Consider the following 23,850-nt stretch of genomic DNA (forward strand, 5'->3'; position numbering starts at 1 on the left):
ATCACTCTTATGCCCCAGGGTTGGAGGAAGTAAAGGGATGGACAGATTCTTTCATAGGCATGAAACATAAAGAATGAGGATTAAGTTTCCCCTCTATAATTTCTACCCATAGTTCTTTAAAATTCATTAAGCTTTTGAAGAGAGTGTGACTATTTACTTTGGAAGATGGAACAAATGGTGTGTCAGGAAAAACCCTGCCCAATCTTCATTCCTTCATGTCCATTGCCAAACACTGCTCTTTGGGAATCAACCTGGGATCACAGGTAGTCACTCCAGATTTTGTAAAATGGATGAGAATGATATAGTATCTAAACTAGCCCCAAGGCCACTCAGTACTCAATTTGCCATCCCGAATTATAACCAACCACATTATCTACATAGCATTCCAGAAATTCTACAGACATTAAACACATTCCAATAGTAAAAAATACATACTTATCAGGATATCCTTATGTGAGTAAGAAACCCTCTCAAGACCATTGCTTAATTTCAAGAGAGAATGGTCACATTCCCTTGTGAGTTAAAACTCCAAAATATTAAAATTCAAATGTCTTCATATTTGGAATCAAATTATTTTACCTCTTTGAGTTAAAAGTACAAATTTCCAACATTTTAAATGAAAGTTCAAACTCCATCTTTTCTGGCAAAATTTGGCCTGTGTGAAATTGGAGGTTTTTAAACAGTCTCATAAAGGTGTGTAGTTTCTTGGGGATCACCAATTGTAATGCAAAATCTCTGACATTTTTCAATTTTAAATGTCCCAGGGAGTAAATAGGACATGCATGACATTTAGCACTGGCCCCACAATTGCAAATTCAAAAAGGATGTCAGTGCCCAGGCCCTAGAGTCATCATGCCAAGGAACACCATGCTGTAATACCTGGGATTGAAAGGCCACAACAAAGGGAGACCCAGGTCTTGACAGTACCAACCTTAACAAGATACAGGTGGGGTAATGTCCAAATGCACAGAATCCCAAACTGCTGAGCATAAAACTGAGCAGAGAGGGCAGTTACTCCTGGAAGAAAGTGCAGGGCTCCTGTGTCTGTCCACCCTGCTCTGTTTTTAGCGCCTGGGACGACCCCCACACCCGCACCCCCACCCCCTGCCTTCTGATGCCCTCATTATCACTAGAACTCTTAAGTGCCACTAACCATAGATCAGAGGGCCCTACATCTGTCTGTTCATGCCCTACCACTTTGATCATACTGTTGTGGGCTTTGCAGACCTTTGCTAAACATTTTCCCATGAGGACAGCAAACATGCTGAACTCATGAAGAGGCAGAACCAACCAGGTGGCAAAATCAGGATTTGGTGAAAGCAGACAGCCAGGGCTGGGATAATGATCCAAGGTGACAGCTGCATATGGAAAATGTGTGGTCATGTCCTAATGGACGAGCACAAACTACTGACTAAACTGACACCCAGGTGTGTGAGTTCTTTGAGATTCATGACTGAAGGAAAAGGCAGATAAAAGCCATCCAACAATTGGATGACCTGTACCCAACTTGTCTGGGACTTGCTATACCTGTGGGTCCTCCTTTCCTGCTCCTGTCTCTGTCTTCGTCTCCTCCCGCCCACAGGAATCTGGCTGGCCCAAGTGTCCGTGACAAGTGTACCCTGGGAGACAGGGATGACTAGAGCCAAGCCTAGACTGGCTTTTCCATGGCCTGGGCATGATCAGAGGGCATGCGTATAGGCCTTACCTTAGACCTTTGCATCAGTTGTACCAGACCATCTGTTAACGTTCCTCATTTGCACCATTCCTTCAAATGATGTAGCACCCCCAGATGAATTGAGAAAAATCCCCCAGAAGGGCTTCATCTTGTCCCTATGCATATAACACCTCTGGGAAAACAAGAAGAATGGGGGTGGGGGGCTTTCTTTCCTAAGCGGTATATATATTTAAAGTTTCTTTTCTTTCTCTTTCCTCTTTTTTTTTTTTTTAACCTGGGATTTAACTCAGGGGCACTAGACCACTGAGCCACATCCTCAACTCTATTTTGTATTTTATTTAGAAACAGGGTCTCACTGAGTTGCTTAGCACCTCGCTTTTCCTGAGGCTGGCTTTGAACTCAGGAACCTCCTGCCTCAGCCTCTCGAGCTGCTGGGATTACAGGTGTGCACCATTACACCAGCTTATTCAACATACCTTATATACAATCAGAGATATGATAAATTGTTGTATAAAGATGTATTAGAATTGTAATTCAAAATAATAATAATAATAATAATGAGAGCTCATGAATAATGGCATATTTTGGAGTGGACATACTATCAATACAGAGTTATAAAAAATGGTGTTATGAATGGATAATTATGATTGTAATGCATTCCACTATTGTCATGTATGTAAGAAATAAAAAAAGGAAAAAAAAATTAAAAAATAAAATTTCTTAGTGCCCACTTCCTCTCAGAGTCACATGATTTGTGAATCCTGGTACTTGAAAATGAACTAAAATGACATGCTGCGATTTTTGTTGTTGTTCTTCTGTTCTTTCCTTTTCAGTTTCTGTGACTACTTCTGATACATCCCTAGACCTAAGGCTTTCACTTCATCTCCACAGGTGAGTTAACTGTAAATAACCCTTAACATATTAGAAAAATTGCTGTGATTGCTCCCGAAGCTTGTGCCTAGGGAAGTGGTTCTCAGTGTAGTCTCTAGACCAGCAGCAGAAGCCTCACTGGATATTTGTGAGATTCAAACTCTTAGGCCCCATGAAGATATCTGAATCAGAAACTTCCGGAATGGGCTAGGCCTAATAACTATTATTAACAATTCCTCCACATTATTTAGTGCAAGCTCAAGTTTCAGAATCATTCTCTCTTGAAGAGGGGTTGACACACTTTTCCTATCAAAACCCAGTCAGCCGTTATATATATGTCACAACCACTAAATTCTGTCACTGTGTAGGGAAAGTGGCCTTACACTAGAGTAGCTGTGTTCTAATAAAACTTTATTTATAAAAGAAGCTAAAGGCTCAATGGCCATGCTGGCTGTAGTTTGCTGACGCCCTTCCCCGGGGGATTGAAAGATAATGGCTTTCTTATGCTTTTCAATTCCATATATTTGTGGAGCATGTTCTCGTGGGGCACAGACATACCATCCATAAAAACTTGATCATCATGAAACATATGCATTAATTGTTTGAGAATTATTCATTCTTATGTATATAAAAAGCTACATTAAAGATAAGATTGACTCCTTCAACAATTTCTCCTTGGCTCTGAATATATGATGGAATTTGGAACAGTTATCTGGCAATGCCTACCTATGTCTAGCACTAAAACTAGATTCTATGTACTGTAAATCATAGAATTACATGAACCTGGCTCTTTTAATGTTTAAATGCAACAATTATTTTATGACCACCAAAGGAATCATATAAAGGTTACCTTTTTCCTATATTACAATCTTTGCTATATCTGTCAGAAAAATCCCATTCTATGAAGTAAGTTGTGGTCACACACACACCTGTTAGAAGGCCATCCAGGACATCTTTACTACAGCTAAGAAATTTAGTGATTCCTATGCACTGTTGCTGAGCTCAACCATGTGAGCCAAGTGACTAGCTGGGATACTCCCTTGCTGGTGCCAGACTAAGACCTGCACAGCCTTATAAAATCAAGCCTGTCTTAGTCTATCCAATAATGTAAAATCAAGCCATGGCAACTAAAATTGGTTGACTATAAAAAACAAAGAAAAGAAAAGAAAAAACAAGATCAGATATCATAATGACATAGGAAAGCTGCAAGTCCAAAGATACGTTCACGATCCATCAAAATCTGCTCTAAAGTGATTTTTTGCTCCATAATCTTACAATTTGATTCTTAGTGCCTCTAGCTACTGTACCAAATATTGAAGCCTCTTAGAAGATTTAATAAACACCTCCATTCTTTCATACTTAAGTTCCAAATACACTGAAAATAATATAGAGGGTAACTATCAACATTTAGGCTTACAAGTTCTGAGAAAAACATATTGACTTAAAGAGCCTACTGGGTTTTTGAACATTGAAACCCAGAATTGGGTGGAATTATGAAGTCTTGAAATCTAAAAACTAGGAGAGACCTTTCCATCCTTACTCCAGTTTCTCCCAGAGAAAGCCTCCCATGCTAGAGCAGGAGAACATGCAAATCTTCTAGAAGCTGTAAAAAGATCAAGCTGAGCTGAACTTATATAGCCATATATACGCAGCCTGTTTAGTCTTTCTAAATATATCCAACAATTAATCACTCATACTCTTAGGGAAGTGTTTAAAAGAATAGAAAGTAAGAAATATCGTTGTTATTTGAGCTCCTTCCCCAAGGAAAGAAATGATCAGGAGTGGGAGGTAATTATCCTGTTTAACAGAAACCATGGAAGGACAGCAATCCTTGCTCAATAATTCTCCCTTCCAAATTCGTCCCTACAAAATAAACCTAGTGCTCTAGGTTCTAGTGTTGTAGGTTCTAGACTTCTTCAGGAGAGTTTTTGCCTTCTGATCCTCCTTGATGTGGCTGCCCAGAAGGGCAACAGTAGTATTTTTGAAAAGGAGGATACAGATTACCCCCGCTGCATCATTGCCAGGCTTCTTAGGCAGTCTTCTGCTACGTACACCCAAAGCACTCCTGTTGAAGAAGGAAGGATTCCATTCAACTACTTGAACCCTGCAGTGCTGTTTCACATCCATAAATTTAATGCCTTACAAACCTGTAGCTAAATCATGTGTCTTGAATCATAACAAGTAGAGACAGAAACTCTTCCTTTGAAATGCTCCCCCGTATTTAATATTTTATAAGTTGAGCTATAAATTTAAATATAGCTAAATGCACTTATGGTAGGTGTACAGTCTAGTGAGTGTTGACAAATTCAAGCCCCTGTGTCTCCATCAAGAGTGGGGGGTGGGATTTTATCCAACTCTTAGGACTTCTCAGATGTACGTTGGGGTTCTATCTCTGCCCTGCTCTCTGTTCTTATTTCTAGCACCATAGGTCGATTTTGACTATTTAAAAACTTCAGATCAAAGTAAAAATTCAATGTGTACCCTATTATATCTGGATACCTTCAAGCAACTTACTATTTTTAGCTTCATCTGTGTTGTTGTACTAACTATATTTGTGAGAAGTGTTCTATTATATGAATATGCCAAAACCTCTTTATGCTTTCACTCGTTGAAGAATACTTTACTTGCTTGTTTATTGTTCTCTACTATGACAAAAGCTACTAGGAACAAATGTGCAACTGGTTTTTGAGACATTTTTATGTTTTTCCTGGGTGAGGAGCTAAAAACAGAATGTTGAACCATAAAATACCAAAATATTGTCTAACGTGATTGTATTACTTAGTTCTTCTGTTAGCATTGTGTGCGAGCTCTGGTTATTCCACATCTTCCTAACATTTGCTATTATCAAACTGTTGGGTATGTAGTGACATTTCATTATATTTTAATATATATTTCTCAGGTAACAAATCATGGTGAACATTTTTTCATATAATTATTAGGCATTGGTAAATCGTACCTTTTTTCCAGTCCTTTGCTCAGTATAATCAGAGAATTTGTCTTCTCTTTTTCATTTTGTAACAGTTATTCATATATTCTACAAATGAAATTCTTTGCTTGTTAGGCATGTAGTGAATATTTTACCCCAATGTGTCTGCTGTGTTTCTTTTTTAATAATGCTTTTTTTTGTGAGCAGAAACTTTTTAAAATTACATTATTGTTTCATCATTTTATTCATAGTTATCACTCTGCTTTCTTTCATTTAATAAATCTTTTCTTAACTCTTGCCATGAAAGCATTCTCTTATTTTTTTTCCTAGAGACTTAATAATTCATTCATTCAGGTTGCTAATTAATCTTAAATTAATTTTTGTGTATGGTGCAAGATAGATGTCATATGGATATGGATGCACAATTAATTATTTCAGCAAGATTTGCTCAAAAGAATCCTTCCTCCATTAAATCATTTTCACACCTTTGTCAAAAATCAATGGATTCAATATGTGTAATTTTATAAGTGGTACCAGTATCCACTTGTGTTTTCTCATAGTAAGACCACACTGTCTTAATTAGTGTTGTTTTATAATAAGTATTGAAATAAGTAAGTTTGTATCTTTATTTTAAAGCTTATTTTGGCAATACAAGGTTTTGAATTTCCATATAAATTTTAGATTTGGTGTGTTGGTCCACTTTTTGTAATTTTGACCAAAATACCAATCAGAACAATTTAAAGGAGAAGTTTATTTTGGATTCACAGTTTCAGAGGTTCCGTTCATGTTTGGCTAACTGCATTGCTCAGGGATAAGTGAGGCAGAACAAAATGGCTGAAGGGTATGGCAGAGGGAAGCAGATTTATTCATGGTAACCAGAAAACAAAAAGAGAGAAGGGAAGATGAACCCTTTCAGGGTATAGAACCAGTGACCCACTTCCTCTAGTCATGACTCACTTGCCTATAGTATCAATCCAGTTAATCCACTCCAAGTAAGGTGAACAATCAGGTTATAAATCTCATAATCCAGTAATTTCACCTCTGAGTATCCCTGCATTAACATGGGAGTTTTGGTGGGATGACCCAAATCATGACAAATTAGCTTGCCAATTTCAAAAAATAATCAATTCTTTGGAATTAAATAGTATTTATAAATCTATTTGGATGAAATTGGTTGTATAACAATTTTAGAGTGATACAAGCTATAAACATGGTATATTCTGCCATTGATTTGGATTTTATTTAATATCTCTTGGAAGCGAGTTTTAGAAGTTTACAAAGATTACATTAAATTTATCACTATACATTTTATGATTTTTCCATGCTTATTACAAACCATTTATATTTTTATTATTTTTAAATTTTTGTTTAGTTGTTGAGGACCTACCTTTGTTTTTATTTATTTATTTATTTATTTATTTATATGTGGTGCTGAGAATTGAACCCAGTGCCTCACACATGCTAGGCAAACGCTCTACCACTGAACCACAATCCCAGCCCTATATTTTATCATTTTAATAATGTTTTTCACCTATAAATGACCAATTGATCTTTGCATATTGCTATTTATTCCATAAATATGTTAAAATCGTTTATTAGTTATATCAGGGTTTTTCTGTAGATTACTTAAGATTTTCTACATATTCAATGCTGTCATCTCCACAGAGAAGTGGCTTCAATCTTCCCTTTCTAATCTCTTTGCCTGCTACTTATTATACCTGCATTGTATATCTAGGACAATGTAAATAAAGTGATGAGTAGCAAATCTTGCATTATTTCCAAAAATCTCAATGCTACAGGAAAATCAAGAGCTTTATTTTCTATTAATTTTGATCTTGGTTCACAGTTTTATCTAGATGCCCTAGTTCATTTTGTAGAAATTCATTTGCACTTCTAGTTTGCTGAGAGTATGTATCTTGAATATTAAACTTAAAGGCTTATTTTGTATCTCTTGAGATAAACTTTTAAAATGTTAATACATCTCTTAGAATTGATATGAGAAGATTAAATTTTATTTTTTTGACTGTCATATATTAGTAGGTCTTATTTTTTCTACATTGAGTTTTGAGAACTTTTGCATTTCAATGGAGTTTGATTGATAAAGCCCCTTGACTTGGTAGAGTAGACCAAGTAGAACAAAGAGAAGAAAATAGTAAAATAGTAACAAAATTTTAAGTGAATCAAATAATGATTTTTTTAAACAACCAATATACTAAATATCTGATTGGAATCACCAGTGGTCATTTACCCATTCCTTCCTTCATTTAATTATTAAAAATAATCTCTCAAGTACATCTTATGCTTTCGGAATAAATAAATGTATGTATTCATGTATGTGCATATAAATTAAGAATGCCATAATGTGCCAAAAAAAAAGATTACTATAGTTATCACTAGGTAATATGAGTATGGCTTATTTTTCTTCTCTAAATAACTATATTTTGTGAATTCTTTTCAAAATGGTGTTTGATTCTCATAACTTGAAAAAAGTTATTATTTTTAAATCACTCTGAAATGAAGACAGAATAACCTCTGAATCTTAATATCACTTACCTGGGAGAGGTGTTTATATGGTACAGATTGGCAAACTGCCATGCTACAGATGCATAGTCTCTGTAGTCACTAGTTCAATGTCATCTGGAGCAACATCCATCATGTTTATGCTAGACATCACATACAGGTTTTCTCCCCTTATGCCATTATACCAGGTAGTAAATTAAATGTTCAGTATATGACAAAGATAGAATTGAAGGAATGAAGAATCTGTCTCTTATGCCCAAGGCCAGTTTCACTGAATACTTATCTTCAAGCACATCCAATTTTATATACTCCCGGGCCAAAAGGACTTTCATGATGTCTGTTCACTGATATCTGATTTTTCTGTATTGATAGTATCTATTCCTTAAAGCCCTGCTCATCAGTTCATCAGCTAGGTCTTTGGACATGATGGTATCAGCAGGTACCAAGAATGTGTGGCAAGCACTCATTCCTTCAACCAGAAACTAGTAGCTTCCTGAAAATATTCTAAGTATTCAAGTCATACCATTGAATAGCATAGAGAAGACTCTTGCTTCCATCAAGTTTCCATTCTAGTTGGAATGGAGAGGGAGGAAATAAGCAAAGGGATCAATTGTAATGCATTGTAAGTGCTAAGAAGGTGGTGGGGTGGAGCGGGCCTGACAGTTCTGCTCTCTTTAGACAGGGTGAGCAGGCATGGTGCCTGAGTGCTGGCATTGAAGTAACTTGCTAACAAAAATCCTGCATAGAAAATTGTGGGTGAGAAGCTACCAGGCACAAGGAACATGAAGGACATAAACACTGAGGTAGGAAAGACAGAGAGAAAGAGAAGTCTGTTGAGGCCAAATGTAATGGATAAATCAAAGCAGGAGGAACTAGGGTATAAGGAGCACACAAGGGCGGGGCCATCACATGACTTCTTAAATTACTATAGATCTCTATAAAATGATTCATTTCTCCTTCTAGTTTTGAAGATTGTGTGTGTGTTTTTTTTATAGAAATGATCTCTTTCATACCTTCTAATATAACTCATAACACTAATTGTGGGAATAATTATATAAGGGTACAGAAAGATGACAGAGGGTTATATTCATGCTAAAGTGACTTAGAAATAAAGAGCAGATGACATTTGAGATTCTAGGCCTTTGTTTCATTTCTCCCTGCTCTCAGTTTTAGATGGCATTATGTGTCCTCTACTGGATCATGAACGTGAGTTATTGAACCTCTGTACCCTCATTTGTTCATCAAATACAGATAATACCCCCTATAATAGCAACTGGGCAGTCATGATGTGAAATTTTAGTGAGATAATGGATGAGAAAGAAACGATAAAGAGCTAGAAGCAATATTCAAGTGGAAGATGTTAACCTATAAAATACCTTTTGTAAAACAGGAATTAGGGTCCTTTTTCTTCCCATTGTTAGGAAACTCTTAAAATCATCAACGTTATTATAGTTTCCTACCATGGCTGGAGCAGATTATGACAAATTTTGTGGCCTTAAAATAATACAAATTTATAGTCCAAACAGCTCTGAAAGTCAGAAGTCAGAAACAGATCTCACTGAGATGAAATCAATGTATCTGTTGGCAGGACAAAATTCCTCCTGGATGTTCTAGGAGAGAGCTTATTTCCTTTTTTTATTTTTTTTTCCCTCCAGCTTCTGGGGACTCTCATATTCCTGGGGCTGTACCTCCATCTTCAAAGCCAGTGTGAGTCTACCATGTTGTCATCTCCGTGCCCCTCTCTTTCCTGCCTCTCTTGTCCACTTTTAAGCATTCTTATGATTCTGTTAAGTGCACCTAGATAATCCAGGATCAACTTTTCATCTCAAGGTCAGCTGATTAACAGACTTAATCCCAATGATTAGAACGTGGACATCTTTGGGCAGCTGCTACACTGCATGTCACACAGAGTAGAATATGGTATGGAGAATTCCTATGCCTTGAGGTCAAGAGCTATGCAGGCAATCAGGGATAACACAAATCTTCCAGTGTTTACGCCTTCCTTGAGAAAGAACACACAAAGTGAAATTTCAAAAACTTCTGGCCTCCATGAATCAGAAATTTATTTTCACAGCATTTCTAGCCCCAGCCCAGGTTCTTTCTCTCATACAATTGCCTTCTACTCTGAACTCAATCAAGCTCTGCTGTTTTTGTAAATATCTTCTTGTATAGTCAAGAATTTTTGTCCTGACTTTTAATTTATTGGATCATTATGAGAAAAAATATTTTGGGTCAAAATGTCTACAGTTGCTTTGCCTATGATAACATATAATCATGACAAATAATAACTGTCCCTGATGCCAAGACGGTGACAGACCAGGAACTTAAGTGTAACATATGACCTGTGCATAACTAAAATTTCTTAAAATCATCAATGTCAAATACTAATCATGAGCACACTATCCACAGGGCTTTCTATGTTAGGCAATGAAGATAAATAGTTATGAGACATGGTTGCTGGTCTTAAAGGGGTGACAGTATCCATACATAAAATAAAAATCAAAATGCAAGGGAGAATGTCAAGAGGGTGGTTGAGGCAATGAATGCTGCAGAGGAGGAAAAATTTCAGGGACAGTCAAGAGTCACTGAAAGAGAGAAAGGACATATATTGCAGGCTTTGTGGCAGACACTTGAATTAAGTTTGTCTTGAAGTTTAGAGAAGAAAATTGATCATTCCAGGCAAGAATGAAGAGATGGACACAAAGTCCCATAGACAAAATCACAGATGATCTCCTTGAGGGACAATGAGAAGTCTACTTTGAACAGCACAGGTGGCATATGTAGAGAAGAGGTCAGCTTGAAAGTTGCCTGCATAGCTCTTGACCTCAAGGCATTTGCTTGATTCCCAGTCTTCCACAAGAGCTTTGAGTAGGGGGTACCAGTGTGAAGAGCCAGTGCAGGAAACTGGTGAAGGAGTATTATAATCATTAATCTCTGCCAATATCATTATCTATTTCATCCATCTCTATTCTTATATTTATATTTAAAGCTGCATTTACAAACATATACATGAATGACTTGGCCTATTTCCTCCACTTAATAATAACTTCTTGGTCCAAAGGATGATATTAATTTATTTTTGTGAAGCTGAACCGCAGCACCAAAGAGGTATTAATGAAAAAAATTTGGTCTTTAACATTTGAGTCTATTGTCCAATATTTTGGCAGTTGAAAATTGCAAACATAATGCCTTTTTAAATGTCTTTCTTCCTCACAAAACAAATCTTCCTCTTGTGAATACTTTTTCAATGAATACCTGTCTTCTGGGAACAAGCAGAAAACCTATATCCTTAGTACCAGGTTTTACCTGGCTACCTGACATGTTCTACTCCTCTGAATTTGCTCCATGCTGAATTCTGTGCTGGTGTAAGTCTGTAGCTGAAATGCCTTCAGCTTTGCTGGTTTATCTCTAGAAATGACAAGGAAATGGCTCAAAGAACTGAATGCTCAATACTAACACTCAATAGTGGTTGAAAGTGCAACCTGACAGTTAATGGATTTTATGAATAAAATAGGCAATAGAAAAAAAAGTGTTACCCACGTTCCTGAGTTTGTCTACACTACTAATTAGAGGAAGCTTTTTTTTTTAAGATGTGGCTCCCCTCATCAGTGCTGACAGATATACAATATGAAAGAAACAGGAAGTACATTAATGAAAATATGTAAAAAAAAAGTCCTCACATTTCCAATTCAAAACTAAAGTTCTTATGTTTTACACTTATAGCTAAGATATTAAATAATAGTCTAATACTATGTGTATATCAGATTGTAGGCTACAGAAGTTACTTGATATATATCTAGTATCATCAAAATATAATTGTGAATTAGTGAAAGTTTCTTCAGTTTTTTTTTTTATAAATGAGAAATCTTTCACAAATGAATTACAGTAGATGGGGTAGAGAGAGAAGATGGGAGGGTAGGGGAGGGGGGATAGTAGAGGATAGGAAAGGTAGCAGAATACAACAGTTACTATTATGGCATTATGTAAAAATGTGGATGTGTAACCGATGTGATTCTGCAATCTTTGTAATGTTTTGAATAACCAATAAAAAAAAGAAATCCCATGATTCTCAAAGTTCTGCAGTCAGTAAAATTATATTTAAGTCTGTAGGCACACAGACTTTCAATAGTAACATACATTTGTAGGATTCCTTACTCAGTCTCTTTTTAGCTGGAAAATATTCTCACTTAACTTCCCTGAGTATCAACTTTTATATATATAAAAGTTGATATATATATCTAAAGTGGAAATAATATCCAACATGAATTTGGATAAGAATTAAAGGAACTGATGGATCTAAAGTCTCCATCACAGGATCTAGAACACCATTATTGCTCAGTAAATGAAGATGTTTGGGTTTGCTGTTGCTGTGAAACAAAACACCTCAAATTCAGTAGCTTACAATAAGAAGAATCACTGACCCTCAAGGGTCCGTAGTTTGACTGTGTTTATCTGGGTGCTCTGCCACTGCTTCCCAAGCTTTGGCTGGTTTGAACATCTATGATGCCTTGATCACGTGATTGGCAGCTAGTGTTCAAGTGTTAGCATTGAGCTCAGCTGGATTTGTCAACTAGATAACCTCAGTTCTTCTCCTGACATGTTCAAAGAGAAAGATGGTCAGTGCACAAATCAGAAGCTAAAAATCTCTTAAGGTACTGTCCTTAAGTTTTTATAAAATCATTTTCTTCTCATTCTATTAATCAAATAAAGTCATAAAAGCAGCTTAGATTCAAGAGAAGAGGTAATAAGCTGTATCTTCATTTGAGAGGCATGGCAAAGAATTTACAGCTACTTTTAATGTACCATAGTTCTTCCTCTGGCCACAAATTATTCATAACCTTTCCATAGGCAAACAGGTAAATATATATACCCACACAGTAGGGCGGGCATAAAACAGTGGCTTAGAACAAGTGGTTTGAAAGAAATAGACTGTCACCTAATCAGTTCTGAAGGCTAGTAGTGAGAAATCAAGTTGTTAGCAGCCATATTCCCTCTGAAACCTGTAGGAGCTATCCTTTCTTGACTTTTCTAACATTTGGTGTTTACTAGAATTCCTTGGAATTTCTTGGATGATAACTTTTTCATTTCAATCTCTGTATTCATCATCACATGGCCATCTTCTTTCTGCATGCCGTGTATCTTTTTAAAGGCATATCGATCATACTAGATTTAGGATTAACCCACCAGTATGATGTCATCTTAATTATATCTGCAATGACCCTATTTCCAAATATCGCAGCAACCTGCACAGCCATTAATTCAGAAAACTGGTAAGGCGTGAAGGGGGATTAAGAAAGACACACAAACATTTAGAGAGAAAAGAGTGGTAAGGTGGGATGTTGAGCTTGTGTAGAGAAGCAGTGACACAGAGCTGTCTCTGCACCTTCATTATGTAGGGTTTCACAATCCGGAAGTTAAAGACTATAGAAGCATGGTTCTTTATGCACTAGAAAGTTACAGAACATTTTTGTAGCTATTCTACTGTTGCAATACTAGGAGCTTCTTGTGGCACCCAGGAAGCCCATTGTTCAAAGTATCTACTTAATGGCAGGCTTGGAGGTTACAGCACAGGTGAAAAATTGTAGCACTGGTGAAACATTCTGCTATGATGAGAATCCTTTATACTTTGGAGCTGGTATCTTAGATCTAGGCCAAAACTCACACAGCTTCCTCCATGCTTTGCATAGAGATTTCATGGACAGAGAATCACCATAGTAAGTGGGCAATCTTGACCCATACTTTTTGCACAGGAAGTTCACAGCATTTGCAGGTGCACCACATCCACGAGACAATCAGATTCTGATCCAAATCACCTCATTTCACAAAGGCATATCTGTCACACTAGGTTTAGGATTAATCCACCCTACTTCAGTATGGCCTCATCTTAATTATATCCACAATGACCCTATTTCCAAATAAGGTCATACTTTGAGGTCTTATTAGTTAGGTCTCTCAGGGAACATAATTCAATACAAAAACATTCCCTCCCAAATCCTTTCAGTCTGATTCCATGATAACATCAGACTCAGGATCAGCCTCAAGAACTATGCATAACAGACTCCAGTGAGTACCTGTCACCTGATTCCTCCTTTTGGGGTAGGGGAATCCAGATGCAGGCAGAAACATTTCTAGATTTGAGCCAGTTGATAGCACTTCTCCCTGGCTCTTGGTTTTCTACCTCTGCGTCATGTTTGCAAGTAAGTCTTTCAGCCTTCTTCCTTTCATTTGGACATTTTTTATCACTTTAAGTCTAAGCTGACAGAATCTCATAAAAAATTCTGTGGGTTTTTCTATACACAAACTTGTGACCCACTCCATTAGGCCAACCACATCTACAAAAGTCCCCTTTGAGTCAGTCTCTTCTTTATTTTTGTCTGAGTCTGAAGATAATACAGCCTTAGAATTTTTTTTTATTTAGGTTAGAGGGCCTATGAAACTTTGCAGTAAATATTGCTAAAATTTTATACCTCCACTCAGGATTTGATCTTCATCCTGTGGTCACATTTTTACTGGTTCTGCCCTGGATTGGACCTTTATCCTCAGGCATTTTTTTTTACTTTGAGAAACTTGATAGCTAGAAACACTATCCTGGGATCTGTAGGGTTCCTTTATAACTTTTTCTCCTGTGCTTTTTAGAGGAGCTAAAACAATCCAGTTGGGACTTTTCAATATTCTATCTCAAATTTTTCATAACCAGATCCAAACTTGATTAGGAACATTATCTATCCACACAGCCACATGGAACATTTTTCAATCAATACTTAACTGTTTCACTGTGTGTAAGGAAAGGTGAAATAATTATCATTCAAGTTATTATCATGAATTGATATGAGAAAGTAATGAGGTTGCAGTTAATCTAAATGCCAATTTTTAAATAAAAAGAAGTCAGATAAGATTCCTCTTCATTTACAAACTGATTGTGCAATGGAGCAATTTAAATTATCCTTCTTTTTTAATGTTTGAAAATAATCAATGAATGAGGCATTTCACAATATTTATTCCAAATCTGTAATAATGATTCTATTAGTCTACAGTAATAAAATTGGATTTTTAGTCTTTATTTCAAAGAATTAAAATGTATAACTCTTGAAGTCAGATGCAGTATAGCATTCTCTTAACATACACTTACAAAATAGTGATAACAGTAACAATAACAACCACTACAACTGATGTAAGATGGGTGTGTACCATGTTCCATGAACTCTTATTTTATTTTACCCTGATTAATAATTTAATCTTCAATGCAGTCCATGTGGTAGACATTGTTAATATCTTCTACATTTTACTGATGTTGAATTTGAAATACATGGAAATTAATTTTTCCAAGGTTAAATAGGTAAGAAGTGGCAAAACCAAGATTTGAACATGCATAATGTAATTTTAGGGTATACAACTACTTTTATTGAATAATATTTATATAACCTCCAGCATGTTGCCAAAATTGTTAACACAAAAGTGTTATTGACATTCTTAATTCCTTAGGTATTTATAATCAGAGGGACAGTATAGGTCATGGAAAGAACACTGCAGTTCCCCAACACACCCCTGCATTGTGTATGAGACAAGGGCATTGCTAGGACTGAGAAATGGCACCATACTTCCCCAGTGCTGCCTCCCACTTGGAACAGCTCCGTGTGGGTGCACTTCACCACCAGTACTGAAAGTGGGGGCTGCAAAGGGGATGCTGAGTTTCTCCACCACATCTCCCGGGGTAAAGCCATGCATGGGCTTGTATCACTGCTGGGACTGTGAATAGGCACCATGAATTCCACTGCCTCCCCATGGATAGCCATGTGAGGAACTGTGCCTCACTAGACTAAGGGAAGGTACTTCAGGTCTCCCATTGTTTCTGAGATTGTCAATGTGAGAAGTACATGAGAAAATGCCCACCACATATCTAATGCCAATATTCCCATTGTTGGAAAGACCATACAGTGGATACCCAAATGCTCTGCTGAGTGCACCATAGCAGTCTGGGCTTCTAGAGTTTCTCCCCTCCTTTATGCTCCCAAGAGATAGTGGGTTTCTTTGACTTTGCCCTGACACACACAGTACCTAGAACCATCATTACAGCCAAATAAGCCTCAGGGAGGCTACATTATGATACCAAGCTAGAATCAAAGTCAACATCACACATGAAACCTACATTCCAAATCACCCTTCAGGAGAAAGCCATTAACTATGAAAGCCAACTTATAAAATTAGTAGAAATATCTGCTATATCACATGCTCAAATCTCAGTGTAGGAGCACAAGAAATATGACAATAAAGTAATATGATGCCTTTAAAATAACACAATAACTCTCTGGCAAAAGATGTTAAAAATTATACTGATAAAGTACTTGATAAATAATGCAAAATAATAATTATAAAGAAGTTAATTGAAATTCAAGAGAGTATAGTTAGACAATTGAATAAAATTTGGAAAACGTATGATATGATTGAGAAATTTAGCAAAGAGATAGATATCTTGAAAAAAAATCAAACAGAAATCTTTAAAAATTGAAGATGCTCAATAATTTCAATTAAAAATCCAGTCTAAGGCCTTAACAACAGACTAAGTCAAGAAGAAGAATGAATATCTGGGGCTGGTGGTGTAGCTCAGTGGCAGATTGCTTGCCTAACCTGTGCAAGACCTTGGTCTCAATCCCCATCACTATAAAAAGAAAAAAAAATGTTGAAGAATATGTGAATTTGAACACAGATCTTTGCAACTACATATGTCAGAATGAAAAACAACAACAACAAAAAAAACAAATGAAAAAGAAAAGAAAAAATGAAGATAACTTCTGAGCCTTTGGGACACCACTAAATGAACAAATTCTCACATTTTTGGAGAATATCAGAATAAAAAGAAAACATAGAAATAATAAAAAAATAGCGAAAAACTTCCACAAACTTGGGAAAAACATGAATATTCAAGTATAAGAGGAAAATAGGACCCCAAATAGAAATGAGTAGAAAAATTTCTCACCACATCTTATTATAGTCATACTGTCCTAAGAATAAGGAAAAGAGAATTCTAAAAACTGCAAGGAAAAGCAGCAAGTTACATTTAAGGGAATTATTATGATACAAATAGCAGATTTCTCAGCAGAAATTTTCCAAACTGGGGGTTGGGGGGAATGGAATGACATATTCCAAGTTCTGAAAGAAAATAAGTATCAATCAAGATTACTATACCCAGCAAAACTATACTTCAGAGATTAAGGAGAAAGAAAGAAAAGAAAGACTCTTCAGGTAAGCAAAAATTGAATGAATTTATCCCCATTAGACAAACAATACAAAAGATGATAGAGTCCTACATTCAGAAGCAAAAGAAGATAACTACCACCATGAAAATGTCAAAAAGTATAAAATCCACTGAAGAAAAGATGCACAAAAGAACCAAATCTTGTCAATATAACAAGCTACCAAACCAGAAAGATAAATAAGGGAGGAAGGCATTAAAGGAACATAAGGCATTCAAAATAAACAGAAGGGATTTATACAAAATGACAGGTGTAAGACTTAATGTATCAATAATAACCTTGAATTTAAATAGGCTGGGTAAATGGATACAAAAACTAAATTAAATAATGTGCTGCCTAAAATAAACTCATTTTACCGCTAAAGACAAACCGAATGAAAGCTAAAGAATGAAAAAAGATATTCCATGCAAAACAAACCCAAAGCAAGTGAGACTAGCCATTCTAACATCAGACAAAACTGACTGAAAGACAAAGTATATAAAATGAGACAAGGAGAGTCATTATGCAGTGTAAAAGGATCAATTCAGCAAGATGTTATATCACTTATTACCAAATGAAGATCACTCAATTAAAAAAAAAACATTATTAGATCTAAGACAGGGAGAGAACCCAACAGAATCATAGTGGAAAATCTAGCACTCCACTTTCATCAATGGACAAATGAGCAGACAAAAAGTCAAAGAAATTGTCAGAGATAAAATATACTATAGGTAATTTGGACATATCAAATATTTGCAGAATACTTCATCCCACAGCTTCATAATTCACATTGTTTTCTGGCACATGAAACAGTCTCTAGAATAGACCACAAAAGAAGTCACAACAAATTCAAATATATTGAAATCCTATCATATTTTTTTCTGACTACAAAGGAATAAAACTAGAAACAAACAACAAAAAAGCTTCAGAAATTTTACAAATTCATGGAGACTTAGCAACATGTTATTGAATGAACAATGAGTCATTGAAGAAATCAAAATGGGGAAAAAATTCTTGAAACAAATGAAGAATGGAAACAAAACACACCAAAGCTTGTGGGATAAATCAAAAGCAATACTAAGAGGGGCATTTTTAGCAGTAAATGGCTGCATCTAAGAAATATAAAGTTTTCAAATAAATAATCCAACAATGTACGTCAAAGGCCTATGTAAACAAGAGCAAACAAATTCAAAATTAAAACAAAGAAACAAATAATGAAGATCAAAGCAAAAATAAACAAAATAGAGTGTAAATACAATAAAAAGAGATCACTATGAAGAAATTTCTAAGAGGAAAGTTCTTTGCATGGAGTTCATTCCTTAAAAGAAGAAAGAGTCAACTAATAAATGACTTAACATTCCATCTCAAAGCTCTAGAAAAAGAAGAACAAATCAACACCAAAAGCAGTAGAAGGCAGGAAATAATTAAAATCAGAGCTGAAATCAATGAAAATGAAACAATAGAAACAATTGAAAAAATGGAGAAAAAAAGTTGGTTCTTTGAAAAATAAATAAAACTGACAGACCTTTAGCCATGCTAATGAAGAGAAAGAGAAAGAAAATTCAAATTACTAACATATATGATGAAAACAGAAATATCACGACACTACAGAAATACAGAAGATAATTAGAAATTACTTTGAAAACTTGTACACCAATAAAATAGAAAATATCAAAGGCATCAACAAATTTCTAGAGTCATGATTTGCCCAAATTGAATCCAGATGATATATTGAATTTAAACAGATCAATTTCAAGCGACAATATATAAGACACCATCTGAAGGCAACTAACCAGGAAAAGCCCAGAACTGGAAGGGTACACAGCTGAGTTCTGCAAGACCTTTAAAGAAGAACTAATACCAATACTCTTCAATTTATTTCAGTAAATAGAAAAAGTGAGAGCACTTCCAAACTCATTCTATGAGGCCAATATCACTGATCCCAAAAGCAGACAAAGACACATCAAAAAAAGAAAACTTCAGACCAATATCTCTAATGAACATAAATGCAAAAATTCTCAATAAAATTCTGGCAAATCGGATAAAAAATATCAAAATGATAGTACACTATGATCAAATGGGGTCCATTCCACGGATTCAAAGTTGGTTCAACATACAAAAATCAATAGATGTAATTCATCACATTAATAGACTTAAAGATAAGAACCATATTATTATCTCAATAGATGCAGAAAAAGCATTTGACAAAATACAGCACCACTCCATGTTCAAAACACTAGAAAAACTAGGGATAATAGGAAGATATCTCAACATTGTAAAGGCTATATATGCTAAACCTCAGGCCAACATCATTCTAAATACAGTAAAATTGAAAGAATTGCCTCTAAAAACTGGAATAAGCTAGGGATGCCCTGTTTCACCACTTCTTTTTAACATAGTTCTTGAAACCCTTGCCAGAGCTATTAGACGAAAGAAATTAAAGGGATACACATAGGAAAAGAAGAACTCAAATTAAAACTATTTGCTGATGATATGATTCTATACCTAGAAGACCCAAAAAATTCCACCAGAAAAATTCTAGAACTAGTAAATGATTTCAGCAAAGTAGCAGGATACAAAATCAACACCCATTAAATAAAAGGCATTTCTGTATATCAGTGACAAATCCTCTGAAAGGCAAACAAGGAAAACTACCCCATTTACAAAAGCATCAAAAACAAAATAAAATACTTGGGAATAAGCTTGATGAAAGAGGTAGAAGTCCTCTACAATGAAAACTACAGAATGCTAAAGAAAGTATTAAAGAAGACCTTAGAAGGTGTAAAGATCTATCCTGTTCTTGGAAATGCAGAATTAATATTGTCAAAATAACCATACTACCAAAAGCACTATACAGATTTAATGCAATTTCAATCAAAATCCCAATGACATTCCTCAGAAAAATAGAAAAAGCAATCATGAAATTCATCTGGAAAATAAGAGACCCAGAATAGCTAAAGCAAACCTTAGCAAGAAGAGTGAAGCAGGTGGCATCACTATACCAGAACTTAAACTATACTACAGAGCAATAGTAACAAAAACAGCATGATATTGGCACTAAAACAGACTTGTAGACCAATGGTGCAGAATAGAGGACACAGAGACTAACCCACATAATTACAGTTATCTTATATTTGACAAAGCTGCCAAAAACATACATTAAAGAAAATATAGCCTCTTCAACAAATGGTGCTGGGAAAATTGGAAATTCATATGCAACAGAATGAAATTAAATCCCCATCTCTCACCATGCACAAAACTCAACTCAAATTAGATCAAGGACCTAGGCATTAAACCAGAGACTCTGCATCTATTAGTAGAAAAAGTAGGCCCAAATCTCTATCGGATTAGGCCCCAACTTCCTCAATAAGACTCCTATATTGCAAGAATTAATATCAAGAATCTATAAATGGGATGGATTCAAACTAAAAATCTTCTTCTCAGCAAAAGAAACAATCAGTGAAGTGAATATGGATTGGGAAGCACATCAGATAGAGCACTAATCTCTAGAATATATAAATAACTCAAAAATCTTAACCCCCCCCAAAACAAATAATCCAATCAATAAATGGGCTAAGGAACTGAACAGACACTTCTCAGAAGAGGATGTATAATCAATCAACAAGTATATGAAAAAATGTTCAACATCTCTAGCAATTAGAGAAATGTAAATCAAAACTACTCTAAGATTTCATCTCACTCTAGTCATAATGGCAGCTATTAAGAACATAAACAACAATAAGTGTTGGCAAGGATGTGGGGGAAAACACTCATACACTGCTGGTGGGACTGAAAATTGGTGCAACCAATATGAAAATCAGTATGGAGAATCCTTGAAAAACTGGGAATGGAACTACCATTTCATCTAGCTATCCCGATCCTTGATCTATACCCAAAGGACTTAAAAACGGCATACTTCAGGGACTCAGCCACAACAATGTTTATAACAGCACAATTCTCAATCGCTAAACTGTGGAACCAACCTAGATGCCCTTCAGCAGATGAATGGATAAAGAAAATGTGGTGTATATATACAATGGAATATTATTCAGCATTTAGAGCGAATAAAATCATGGCTTTTTCAGGTAAATGAATGGAGCTAGAGAATGTAATGCTAATTAAAGTAAGCCAATCCCCAAAAAACAAATGCCAAATTATTTCTCTTATTTAAGGATGCTGATTTATAATATGCTATAGGTGTGAGGGGAGGGGATGGAGGATTAAATGAATTCTAGATAGGGCAAAGGGGAAAAGGGGAGGGAGGGGAAGACCCGGGGCATAGAGGTAGGAAAGACGGTGGAATGCAATGGTCATCATTACCCTAAGTACATGTATGAAGACACGAAGGATGTGACTCTATTTTGTGTACAACCAGAGATATGAAAAATTGTGCTTTATATGTGTAATATGAATTGTAATACATTCTGTTGTCATACATAACAAATTAAAATTTAATTTTTAAAAAATTTAATAAAAAAAACACTCCATGAAAAATTATGTGTTAATTTTTTGAAAAGCATTTGTAAAATTACATATTCATTCATTATGGAAAATTTTTTAAATTATAGAAAAATAGACTGGAAAGAATTAGAAAATGTAGACTAAGAGATTTAATAATTTATCTTTTCATTTAAAAATATATTAATATAATCAGATTTATAAGGCAAAATATTCTTACAATAAATATAATGAGTATGAAGGAACACTGTTACATTTATCTCTTAAATGGCAATGCTTTTAATTTGTTTCAGCATATATAAACTTAAAAATATTGAGGATATTACAATGTATCAGAACAAAAATTTCACAAATGGTGTGATGGTGTGGATTATTGGAATAAAAAATCATAATAGAAAGTTGTAACAGAACTCTGTTATAAAACTATTGTATGATTTAAATGAAGCATCATAAAATAATGTGGTAGAAACATAGGATTTCTGTCAACAGATAAAAGCCATGAAAACAGTGAATTTAAAATCATAGCTTAAATCACATTTGTATAATAATTCTACAAGGAGAAGTGAGATAGATATAAAAATAGTGAATTAGAATTTTAGAGATGATAGAACCTAGTATAAACTGATATAGCATGTGACTATCTTCCTGGAAGTGTTTAGATGGACTCAAGTTATTGCTGTTGAATCAATGGCAAAACTCACAGGCTTTGAATTTATTCTAGGATCTAGAATACAGAAATGTGAAAGCATCTATCCGTGTTTGCTCTTTGGAACATTTCCCAGCAATATATAGGTATGACTACTTAAAGAAAATTCAGTAGTGCATTGGTAAAGAATGACTCATTGGACCTTATCTTGTGCATAAAAATCTAACAAAATAATTTATTCCACTTAGCTACAATATAATATTATCTGTATGGCTACTATTAAGTGAAATTAATCAGATTCTGAGAATATTAAGACTAATATTTAAAAGAGTATGTACCCTAGGGGAAGTGACAGTATGTGAAGGGATGAAGAAAATAGATGTGGACGTGTTATGAATTATATAATTACAATAAACAAATATAATGAAAATGCAGATGTGCCATGGGAACACACTTTAGGAAGCATTTGTTTCTACCTTTTGAAATACCAGAACACTATGCCAAAGACAGGTATATGATGGGTTAACATGTTAGTTGGGTTTTGAAGTGTATATAAGTTTGGTAAGTAATGAACTGTATTTTGTATTCTCTTTCATGGAAGAGAGTATTTTATGAGCAAATCTAGTTACTTATAACAAAATGCCATATAAATTGTTTCCTGTGACTGCTGTAACAAATTATCACAAATTAAACAGCTAAGAATTTTATTTTTTTTTTTACATTCTTGTGGCCAAAAGTCCAAAACCACTACCACTCAGGTGAAATTAAAGTGTTGGCTGGACCACTTTATGAGGCACTGGAGAATTGATTCTTTGAATTTATTCTTGCCAATTTCTAGAGACTGCCACCATTCCCTGGCTTGTGCCTCTACCATTCAATCTCTGCTTGGGGGATCACACCACCTTCTTCACTTCTTCCTCTTCTGTATGTTTCAAATCTCCTTTTGGCTCCCTCTCATAACGATACAAGAGATTTATATAGATCCTGCCCAGATAGTTCAAGATAATCTTATCATCTTCACTCCTAATCAGAAACACCTGCAAAACTCCCTTTTACAAATAAATTAACACAGCTTTCAGGGATTAGGATTTGATAGCATTGGGAATTATTATTTAGTCTGCTGTGCTGTGTTTATCAAGCATTATGATCAGTCAATGTCAGAATATTGTAGTTTTACATTGAGATTCAGAGATTTTTTTTGGTACCAATTATCAAGATGCTTCATTCGGTAACCAAGAGATTATATCACTAAACATTCTTGAATGTGTGATTGTAATCTTCTGGATTACTTAGCAATTCTAACATGCTATAACTGTGTAATACTAAATTACTCAATATTTGGATTTGCTAACTTTAAACACCAATAATAAATTTTGGACTCAACAAAACCAACCTCGGTGTCATTAATTCACTAGGAGGACTCAGAAATTACTGAAAGTAATTATACTCATCATTGTGATGAATAGCAGCCAAATAATACATATTAAAAATTGTACAGGGAAGAGATTCACGTGGAAGAGTCCTA

This window comes from Callospermophilus lateralis, chromosome 14 (genome assembly GCF_048772815.1).
Source record: "Callospermophilus lateralis isolate mCalLat2 chromosome 14, mCalLat2.hap1, whole genome shotgun sequence".
Lineage (NCBI taxonomy): Eukaryota > Metazoa > Chordata > Mammalia > Rodentia > Sciuridae > Callospermophilus > Callospermophilus lateralis.